Consider the following 11,410-nt stretch of genomic DNA (forward strand, 5'->3'; position numbering starts at 1 on the left):
AGCACTAAAGTCTTAAAGGTACACCATACACTTTTAATACCACAAACAAAAGTTCTTTATAACTTGATGCATTACTTTACTTCTGTTTTTGACAATGAATCCAGAAGTGAAATTTCACATGAAAAATTTTTAAAGGTAGCACGAGTTATGTACAGAAAGTTAAGAATCGTCTCTTCTCTTTTACATCAGAAATGTGCCATGCACCTGAATAATTCATTTACAAAATAGGGTGAGCCTAATTTTTAAGCAATTTATGGCATAAAGAATAAGGTCTGAAAGTGCTGTACTTTATGAAATACCAAAAGGTGAAACATGCTTCACGACACAGGAAAAGCACATTAGTGCACAGAAAGTTACTGAAAACCATTAAAAGGGCCATGCAGACAAAACACAAGTTTGGTTCATTAGAAAGATTGCCTCGATAGAAACATTTTGACACGACTTTAAAGGGGCAATGAAGACAAAATACAAGTTTGTTTTATTCGAAAGATTTCGTGCTCTATAGTGCCCCCAGTGCTTGTCCAGAAGCGAACGATACTTTGTTCACTGCGAAATTAATCAATTTAAGCTAAAATTTTGATTTTCACGCCAAAACGAGTGTTTGAATGACGTTTGCTTTGCAGTGATATCATAAGAGCAGGTCTTTCAGCTAAAGTTGGTGTGGAGCGGAGACTTGCTTACTGTTAGTTGACCTAGATGGCGCCACCACACCATGGAAAGCAGTTTTATGTTTTTGGTTTGTTTGTGACCGTATTTAAACCTGGCTTGTTTTTATTCATGGAGAAAATAATCATTTTGTGAAACATGGTGCTCGCTCGACAAATATGGTCACGTAAGACACCGTCGCTTGCGTCAGTTGGCCAGTGTTGTCCGAGACAATTCCAAAGCCCCGCAGTGCTATGCACCTAAACGAAGCATAGTGCGTGCAGTACCAACAGCAGTATGCAGAGGTACTTCAATGTTTACGTTTTCTTTCCTAACTTCCACTTCTCTAAATTTAAATGAAAATAGCTCTTTGGGCATGCTTATGAACTCTGCCTAATTTGCGTTCGCCGGCCTCAGCCAATCGCACAGCTCGGCATATGACATCATAGGTTCTGCTGCGGTAAATGAGCTAGTGGGTCGCATGGCCATTCCCTTTTTTCCTAATTATGTAGCTTATTTGAGTGAAGTTTACGTTAAAAGTGGTGTCAGCCTGATTCTACCGAGGCAATCTTTTGAAGGAACCAAACTTGACCTTTGTCTCCATGGCCCCTTAAAATGTAAACGTTGCTCAAATAAGCTACATAATTAAAAAGGGAATTGCCATGCGACCCACTAGCTCACTTTTCACACTAAGACACATGACACTATACGCACAGCCGTGCATTTGGCTGAGGCTAGCAAAAGCAAACGCAAGTTAGGCAGGGCTTATAAGCTTGCAGAATAAGCTATTTTCGCTTAAGTGTAATGCATATTCATTTTATAGCAGTAAGAATGGTGGGGTGAAACAATGGAAGTTACAAAAGAAGAACCAGTGCGTATTGCCGTTAACTGCTGCGCACACTATGCTTGTTATAGCAGCACAGCACTGCGGCGCTTTGGGGTTGTCTCAGACAACACTGGCCGATGCGACATTGTCTTACATGACCCTAATTGTAGACGTACCCCATGTTTCCCGAAGCAATTAGTACCTACCGTCATAAAACCAAGCCAGGTGCAAATACAGTCAAAAACAAAGCAAAGGTGGCGATATTTAAGAGGATTGATGGTAAAAAAGGCTCCGCAGTCCGCTGCAGGCAGGACGGCGCACTTGAACTTAGCTTGAAGACCCTTCCTTGTGATGTCATGGCAGACGTCACAAAACACACGATTTGGCGGGAGAATCAAAATTTTAACTTGAACTGATTAATTTCTTGGCGAATAAAGCATCATTTACTGCCCGACACTTGCAAAGGGCACTACAAAATCCCAAATCTTTCGAAGAAAACAAGCTTGTATGTTGTCTGCATGGCCCTTTAATGTAGCAGTCACACTCCCTCGGGCCGCGTGGCCATTTTTGAACAATACTGGGCTACCGTAAGGCATCGCTTTGCACCACACACATAGAAATCATTCGAAAGGCCAGCTGATCTAGTTCTGATTGATATAAAATACTAGTTTTAAAATCTACTGCAAATGAAAAAAAAGCTCACAATTTTAAAATTATAAAATAAAATTTTGGATCACATGTACCTACATTCGAAAAGAATTATGTAAAACTATTCAACGTAAAGGGAGGACATTTGCTGTGTGCCTAAAAGACATGCCAATTGGCCACATGATGACAAATTTGTTCTCAGCCAAATAGGTTTTCACCTGCCTGCTAAAAGGCAAATAAAAGCTAACAGAAGAAAATTGATGAACAGGTAACATTACATGGCTTAGAGCAGAAGAATAACAGTTTGCACGAGTTGGCTGTATGCATATTTTCCTACCTTTAAAATTTGGCTGCATTTTGTTACCATTTTACGTACCGAGGTCTAAATGTGGAAATATATGTGCATGCATACTTACGAGTTAGCGTTGAAAATGTGGGACCGTGTAAGGATGTATATTGCGACATTTTAACCTTGGCAATTAAAAAATTACAAATGCAGCCAAATTTTGACGGCAAAAAAAAAAAATCAGTCTACGGCCAACATGTACAAAAAACTATCACTGCTCTGCACTGAGTCATATAAATATCAAGTAGAGAATTTCCCTTTTTAGACTTTTTTAGCAGAAATATGAAGAAATTTTGAAACCAATTGAATTCCATCATGCAGCCACTAATTGGTATGTATTATGAATGCACAGCAATCTATCCAATTTCTGATGAATTGTTTTCTATAACTTCGAAAATACAGAGGCAAGTGAAGCAAAATAAGATTTCTCGAGTTTTAAATTTGAATTTGTCTCTCATGCAATAAAATAAATAATATTGATTTCACTCAAAACTAGACCGGCTGCACTTTGTAATAGTACATTAGCCATGTATGTGGTGTTAGTTGACGCACAGCAGAGACAATACAAACGTCCAAATGGAGAACCACACCCTGAGGGAGTACTGGTGCCATGCACCTTATTCTGGCATGATGCCCTGAATTCCGTAGTTTTTTTACCACGTAGTAGCTTACCACACAAAAAAAACAGTTTAGATTAGTGTCAGGAAAATATACATGAGCAATCAAGAAAAAGAACATGAGATTAAACGACTTTCATATTCCTTGGCAGTCACTGCATTGGAGCTCCAAGAGTTTTCTAGTGTGCCGCAGCTCTTTCTGCAGCATGTCAGAACCGTGTTGCTGTCTTCTTATCCTTTGGAGTTCCATGTGGCTGGGGAGGCTTTCCATGGCCCATGAAGCTGCCTGCACATAATTTAGAAAACAACTTGTAATGAATTCAATGAACAGGGCAGACAGCGGCTAGCTTGAACACTGCCAGTAAGGAAACACAACTCGAGAATTACCGAAGTGTACAGATAAACATTTACCCATGGTGATTTCACATCATGGGTAAAACGGCATACTTACGAGTACAAGCTGAGCTTCGCTGATCTCTAATGCCCTTCCTGATACATGCTCTCGTGATTGCGCTACAGTCAAAATAAACCTCGCGGCCAGAACTCACAACACTAAAGCAGCCCGCTGCCATGCGAAGCCTTGAGGAGCTTGTGGGTTGTTTTGCGCAGAAATTTGATGCGTGATAGATAGAAATTTTGCTATTTTGATTTATGAACGATCAATTTAGTTCTGTTTCATGGACATGACCTTTACATTCCGTGATTGCCCAAACATTTCACCTGCTTCAGGTGTAAATGAAAGTTTTCCTAAATAATTTTCAGTCAAGAGATTTTGAACTGGCTCTTACAATCATGCTTGTTGGCACTACGCATCACACACACGCAAGCTACTGCAGCCATTTACCATTAAACGTTTGTCAAATGCGCCATTCCATTAGTCTTCCCTAGGATCCAATGGTGCAAAGCACAATGAAATATAACAGAGTAACAATAACAAGGATGACACTAGACACGGGAGTCGCAGTTTTCTGGTAATGCCCACCAGGTTTAAAGCTGCCTGTAAAAACTGCTAACTGCATCTCTGAGTGTCTGCTTGCCAACAAGAGGCTACAGGAACCTGCAAAAAAAAAGAAATATAGCTGCTTGGCAGTAAAGACTGACTGCAATACCTATATTCAGAGCATATCGTGCAATTTGAGAAAGATTACAAACAAAATGAGTGAAAGGTTGTGTTTACCGCTCATAAAAAATTGTTAAGGCTTTTTAAGAGTAACCACACTGTGAAGTCAGTCTTTGAAGCCATTTAAACATGATGCACAACTACCCCCACAGTGCCCTTCTTTAAAACAGTCGTCAAAGTGGCCCAGATCTGGGTATTCAAAGCGACCCAGATCACGTTGCCATTTGTTGCATAGTTTGCCGAAATTCTCTTTGCTATGGAGGTTGTGTAGTCGCCAACATGCCCATCTACAAACGGCCGCAAAGTTACAGCAGCAAGCCACATTTATACTGAAGTATAGTCATTAGCACATACAAGGGCAGGCGATCACGCGAGCTGAGTAAATTGAGCACATCACACACTGACATGCTACTCAGTGAAAAATGTTCAACGCGTAAATTATAACGCATGATGCCTGCGCTATGCCGCTCTATCATTTCTGAAAAAAACGCAGTCAGTACCGAGGGCTGTCACTGGACTGTCTCACGCGTTGACAAAACCCGAGACGTGGTTTTATCTAAATACATGCGAGAAATGAGTGATTTCGTTCCGGGAAGCGCGGGACTGGTGATTGAGGCCTAGAACCAGGAACTAAGCTACACGAAAAGTTTTAGTTAGTCAAACTATTGAGGCCCAATAATGTCTCTTTGTCTAGAGTTGTTCTTGCTTGGCTTTCCGGCATCTGCGGCGTTTTTTTTATCTGTTGCAGTGATGCCCCTTCTACACTAGTTGCATGATAAAGTCATGTAAAATAATCAACAGCTAGAGGTACAAAACAAGTTGAGCGACGCGAAACAGTGCAACAAGCGTTGCAACTTCTCCCGCCACCGCGGGAGAAGCCTTTCGACCGTTTCCGCACTGAGCACCCACCTTCGACCACAGAGCAAGAAATCATGCATGAAACACAAGAGGGGCATTGGAAGGGTTTAAACACTGAGTGGTACATATAAACGACTTGCAATAGTTACCTTGTGAAATGACGTTCCAGCAGCACGGCGCACATTTCCATCCGCGGGCGGCCATGTTAATAAAACTGCGATGGCTGAATCGGCTGAATCAGTTTCGTGAAAAGCTCACAGACGTCTCTAATGGTGTAGGATAACAACGAAGCTTTAAAAATGTATTAAGATATAATTAAAATAAAATATAAATTTTAGTTTTTAACTTATAGTTTGAAATATTGTACATAAATACGAAATAAAATGGCAACAAGGCAGACCCAGAACCAAGCAGCAGGCCATCTGAGCGGGACGGTTCTTTCCTCCCTTAGAAAGTTGCCGTGCTCAAAAGCAGCGTTTTCAGTTGGTTTAATCAGTGTACTAGCCTTTCTCTGAAGCACTTCTTGTAACAATCACGCGCTACCTGCGGGTACGCGAGGCATTTGCTTTACGGCTGTACGTCCTTCACGCGCATTACACGCGCCTATGCGTTTTATTCATCTATGCACAAAAACAAAACATTGGGCTGACCGAATCAACAAAAAGCACGCATGCGCTTCCGCATACATCCCAATCACAGCCATTCGTGGACATTTTTAGGACACTCCCACTGCGGAAGTCCCAGGGATGCCCATAGGCTGTGCTGTTTGGGACATGGGATTTAGGGCCTTTTTTGGGATGTCCTTAGGATGTTTGGTGTTGTCTGGGTTCGTGCTGTTTGTTGGCAAAAATTATTAGAAACTAGCTAGTATAATTACGATTGTAGAACTAATTTGCTACCTTGTGCCTGCTAAAGGATATACCCTCTTTTGGCTGCACTTGACTTTGATCAGCCGAAACTAGTGTTTCACATCGCGACACTTGGGGAACATCTCTCGCAGAATGGGCCCAGCCCCCCGACACTTGTGCTCCACAAGGAACGCTGTGAAGAGGGAGAGAGAGTAAAACTTTATTCGGGATCAGGTGGGGACGATGCAGAGCCCTGGTCCCAGCTGTCTTCTGGAATGCAGAGATCGATCCTGTGGAGAGCCATGCACACGTGTCCAGTGCCCCGCTTCACAGTTTGTGTGCCTGGTCGTTGCCAAAGGGAGCGTTTTGTTGCCTCGATTGCCCTTGTGCCATGCTTGAGCCGCACGCATAAGCCATTAAAAGTCCAAACCAGTCGCCTTTCCGGGATGGTGGGAAGAACGGAAATTCTAACTTTAAATGACTGCTGGAAATACTTGTGCTTCACCAATGTCATGGGGTCAATGTTGCAACAAAAAACAGCTTGCACGCTGTCTGCACCAAGTTGGCTCGGATATGAGCTCTGCTGACTTAAGCTGGCTTCTGCGATGTCTCAGGCTTCTACGATGGATTCTACGATGTCTGGCTTCTACGATGTCCCGTGCTGCTTGAAGCATTGTCATTTTTGTTTTGGTGGTGGGCTTGCGGCAGTGTTTCGCGAGGATGGGCACGAGTTGGCGGAGGTGGCCGGTGTTTTACGAATTGCGACCGCTGCAAGGATGGCGCCAAGAGTGTCTTAAGTGGTAGTGCTTGTTTGCATGTCTGGTGCGGCACAGCGTTAGCTGCAGTTCAAGTGCTTCAAATACTACTATGAACATGTGCTCAACAGGTTGTGCGTGGTTGGTGCGAAGTTTTAGTGGGATGTAATATAGCCCAGTGAAGCGCTGACTTCTATTGTATTGAGGCCTAACTGTAGGCATATGTCCTTTTTATTTAAATGCTAACGTGACAACTTTTGGCGCGAAAGCTTTATGTCCAATGAGTCTCTGCAGCAAAGAATTTGTTGTTTCAGTGCCTCCTGCAATTTTAAAGGCAGAGCATTTCAGTAACTAACGATGTCACCCGCGTTGTCCCGTCGTAGTCCGCACCGTCGTAGTCCGCACCCCTCCCCCTACACTATATAAAAGAAAATACAATCCGGCGCCTGGTTTCGATCCTTCGACCCTGCGGGCGGAACGCAATGTACATGGTGCTCTACCCACTGCACCACAAAGCCGACACAGAGTGGGACGCTACGAACGCGCCTTATATCGTTGACTCATTCAAATTACTGCTGACGAGCGCTCTCTCGTCAGCAGTTGCCACAAGTGCAACAACATTAACGTAACGCAAACTACTTAACGTCGTGCGCCCCCGGAAATGCTCTGCATTTGATCGTGCCCCTCGCGAGGTTGATGTTTCACTGCGTCACCATGCGAACAGTTTGCCATGCTTTTGTTTCAGTTTTGGTGGGCGATTTTAACTGTGTTTTTGCGCAATCGCTGCCATAGAAGGCTTTAGTCAGTGTTACTGCGTAGGAGCTTCACAGCACAACGCGCATTGCCGTGAAGCTGCACTAAAGGCAAAACCCAGCATATTAGCCACTCTTCTACTCTACTTCGCCACTGAAATTTTGGCATTTTTGGTGTGGGCCATACGCGCGAAAAGAAACGGTATGTGCAGCCCTGTATAAGCAGTGGAAAGGTGGCGTAGCTGATTAATACCACGAACCTGAAGTAGCTCGCAGGCGAGTTTGGCAGTGGACGCAGGAGGGGGAATAGCTAATGCTGCCTTTTTCACGCGGCAGTCAACTTTCTCCCCACAACTGACCATTCCACTCGGACTCCTCGAAACCCACAGCCCAAACTGTTTAGCCGCATATGCCGAGAGATCAATGCCCGAGATGCAAGACTGATAAAGCCACACTGCACACCAAACTGCGGCTGGCCAGCCTAGCACTGGGGGCCAGGGGTGTTGGCAGCTCTCACACGGGTCACCAAGGTGAGGGTGCTTGGCAACGCAGGTACCAACTGAGGCATCAAGGCGCTCGTGACCTGATTGATGATAAAGGCCTGAACAGATTCTTGCTCTCCCCTCCGAGCTGGCCCCGAAACCGTCTTCCTCTTGCCACCAGAGCAGTGCGGAAAAGCCCGTCGCCACTACTGGAAAACACCGGCGCACGCTTTCCAACTTCAAAAATTCTTCTACGACACTATTCCATTTGCACATGAATCCAATTTTGCATTACTCGTTCCGACATTCCAAAGTATTGATTATTTGCGCATCCGCAACATTTTCCCTGATAGAAGCAGAAATCCCCTCAGCTTCTCCAGTCCCCCCCACCCTGAAAATCTTGTTTTCTTCCCGGTTGGTAGACCGTGGATTTTTTAATGTAACCCCACACAGTGGTTAGTGGAAAAATGAGACTACCAAAATAGAATCAACTGCTTGGCCTTATAACTATGAACCAAAGACACACACAAAAAAGTTAGGTATGTTTTATAAATGCTCTTCTCTCCTGAAAATAAGACACAGGCGGACAGCAACATGCTTTCAATAAAACGGTCATTCCGAGACAAGCATGCTTTAGCCATTACAGTGAGGCATCCTAAGGAGCAAGGCTGCTCAGTTGGTGTGCCAGAACCACAGGAAAACAGTTGGGTGCATAGAGTGAACATAAAAATTCCCGCCCCGGTAAACAGCAGTTTGCTCCAACAAAGGCACCGTGCTCAAAGGGGTGCTCAATGAGGAGAACTGAAGAGAGCACGGTTGGTTTTTCCGCGTGTCACAGCGATTTGCGCGCTAACCGCTTCATGTGCACGTGCAATATTTGGCTCAGGTATTTCTGGTAGTCTAAGCTAAGCGCGCCACGCAGGTTTACTTGCACTGCTCAAAGAGTGGTGCAGGGTCCCTTTAACATCTGCATCCAACAGAAGTTCCGGACTGCATTTTACATGTATCTACCTCGAGGTAGATACATGTAGATACGAGGTAGATACAAAAACCCTTAGGAACATGTTATGAATTCTATTTTACTATTGCCGATTTGTGATGTCACAAATTGCAGTGTGCGAAACTTTATAGGTGACTATACCAGTTTTCCCGCTTATGCCCTTTCGTCAGTTAATAAACAGCTTATTGGTAACAATGCAAAAACGACGGGGACAGGCAAGTTAACCAAACAAGTGTCACTGCCAAGATATCGCGCATATCAACTCGCCCAGCTTACTACCCTGTTGCAATAAACTGCTGCTCTGCAAGTGGTTCATTATTATTCACAGCCCTTTAGTTCAGTGACACATGAAGCTTGATGCTACAGTAGTGTTCCTGAAGTGACTGTGGAAGAAGCAAAACTTCTTTTTTGAGATCTACCTGGAATTTTTGGTTTATGCTAGTTTGTTGCATGCACAATCTTGAAGTTTGAATGTTGGGCTCCACTGCAAAGGCGATGAATGTAGAAGGCAATATCATTTGGTACCTGGCCTAAGTGGGAAAGCGTTTTACAATGTGATAGTGCTGACCTGCGGGCAACATGCATTGCAGCGGTGCCAAACAAGAAACCTTTTAGGTGCCTACCTTTTTATCAAAATGGGTAGTATGCGCACCGTGGGGGAACTAAACAATACAAAATTATGAACAACAATAGGAGGTGTCCATTAAGGTATCAAGTATCAACATACATGTAAGCGAAAATTGTGTGAGCAAGCACCGAGTTTGCTATGCGTATTTGACAAGTGCTGCATCAACCACAGGCAAAAACAAGCGGGAAGTGGGCAGCTGACAGAGAAGTGCATATAAACACACTAAAGGTGCTTCAGGAACGTGTTACGTAAGAACAAGCACACAAGTATTGTAATACACTAATGCAGAAAAAACAAAACGGTTCAAATTAGAAATTCAAATCAGTGTGCAACTTAAGCTAGAAAATATATTTTATTGCAAAAAGTAATTGTCAAGAACAATGAATATGTATAGGAAAATATGAAACATTAAGATTCAAACACAAATGAAGAGTGCAGTTAAAAAAGTAAGCCACAGCACAAGCAAATTGAGTCTAGGGACATAAAAGAGGGTACATTTTAACTAAGTTTAGAAAGAAAAGAAAAACAAAAAGTCAAAACTACAGATGGTGTCAGCAGCTTGAATTATTCCTTGAAATGTTGACACCACTTTTTCTGAGGTGAAGCATTTCATTACCCATGGTGTGTGGAATGAATGACTCAGAAAGACCACTCGAATGACATTTTTTGCATTTAACTTTCTAGTGCTTGTCAAAGCACCAAAAAATAAATAGGCAGTTCAAAAAATATTTACAAAGCGAATGCTGAATAGTAATAGACAGCAGCGACTGGCGCTTTAATGCTGTGATGGTAGAATGACTTGAATAGTAGGCACATATGAAACCAGGTGTGTGCAGTATCAGTTACGATGCAGACTTGCTTGTGATAGCAAATGGCTGATGAATATGTTTCACCATATTCTTGTAATAAAAGAACGTTTGGTGGCTTGGAGCAAGCCTGTTTAGGGTTACAGTTAAGAAAGCTGAAGGGGTTGTTAGCTAATTCTAGGGTGACTTTAATAGTGCCATGACTGTTTAGCCAGGAAGCCATCTCCAAAAAATTACTTACAGACGAGGTTAATGGTAGCATTATTAGGTACCTAGAAGGTAAGCATCCTGGCAGAATGATTACTGAAGGGCATACTTTGATTTAGTTATTTTAATGTGATTTAGGTCATTTGTATGACGAAAATCATTCATTTAACATTCAGACCACATTGACCACCTCGCAAAGCTTTATGGCCATTGTACAAAATATTCAAACAATCCAACTGTTATCAGCAAAAATTCTCATTTGGGTGGAGACACAGGATTGGGAGTCCTAATAACAATTTAAAATCAGTAGTGGACCTGCTAGACTCATTAAGCACTCAAAGACCATTTAACACTCAAAAAGTGACATGATTAAAAAAGGTAACATTTTTAGTGGACGTGAACTGCAATGATCAGGCATCTATAGGCAATTAAGATTTTCTGAAAGATGCTACATGCAGGAGACCTCTAAACAGAGTGCAATACTTCATGGTTAATCAGCTGGGATCTACTAATAAAGTTATTCTCACAGATGCTGCACGGATAGGGCCTTTCGCCAGAATGTAATCTTTCATGCCTGTCCAGGTGATTTTTTTTCTGTAGAGGTATACGGACAGAGCCACGCTGTTACGGTGTCTTGCCAGAGTGCACTTTTTCATGAGCAACCAGGTGGCTTCTTTTACCAAAACCCTTTTGACAAAAGGTACACACGTAAGGCCTGCTGCCAGAGTGAAATATTTCATGAGTAACCAGGTCGCCTTTTCTAGCAAACCTCTTCCCGCAGGTCCCGCAAACATGTGGCCTTTCACCAGAGTGCAATCTTTCATGAGTCGCCAGGTAGCCCTTTTGAGTAAAGCTCTTCTGACAGATGTTAC

At 43.0% G+C, this 11,410-nt stretch overlaps 1 protein-coding gene across 2 annotated transcripts in view; it reads left to right on the top strand.

The window, feature by feature from the left end:
- Positions 1–11,410, top strand: part of LOC144158273 (uncharacterized) — a 299,163-nt gene that overhangs the window by 211,753 nt on the left and 76,000 nt on the right. The gene's annotated exons all lie outside the window — the stretch shown is intronic.

Source organism: Haemaphysalis longicornis, unplaced genomic scaffold, assembly GCF_048455015.1.
Source record: "Haemaphysalis longicornis isolate Haplotype H1 unplaced genomic scaffold, Haemaphysalis longicornis Haplotype H1 scaffold_10, whole genome shotgun sequence".
In the NCBI taxonomy this organism is placed as follows: domain Eukaryota; kingdom Metazoa; phylum Arthropoda; class Arachnida; order Ixodida; family Ixodidae; genus Haemaphysalis; species Haemaphysalis longicornis.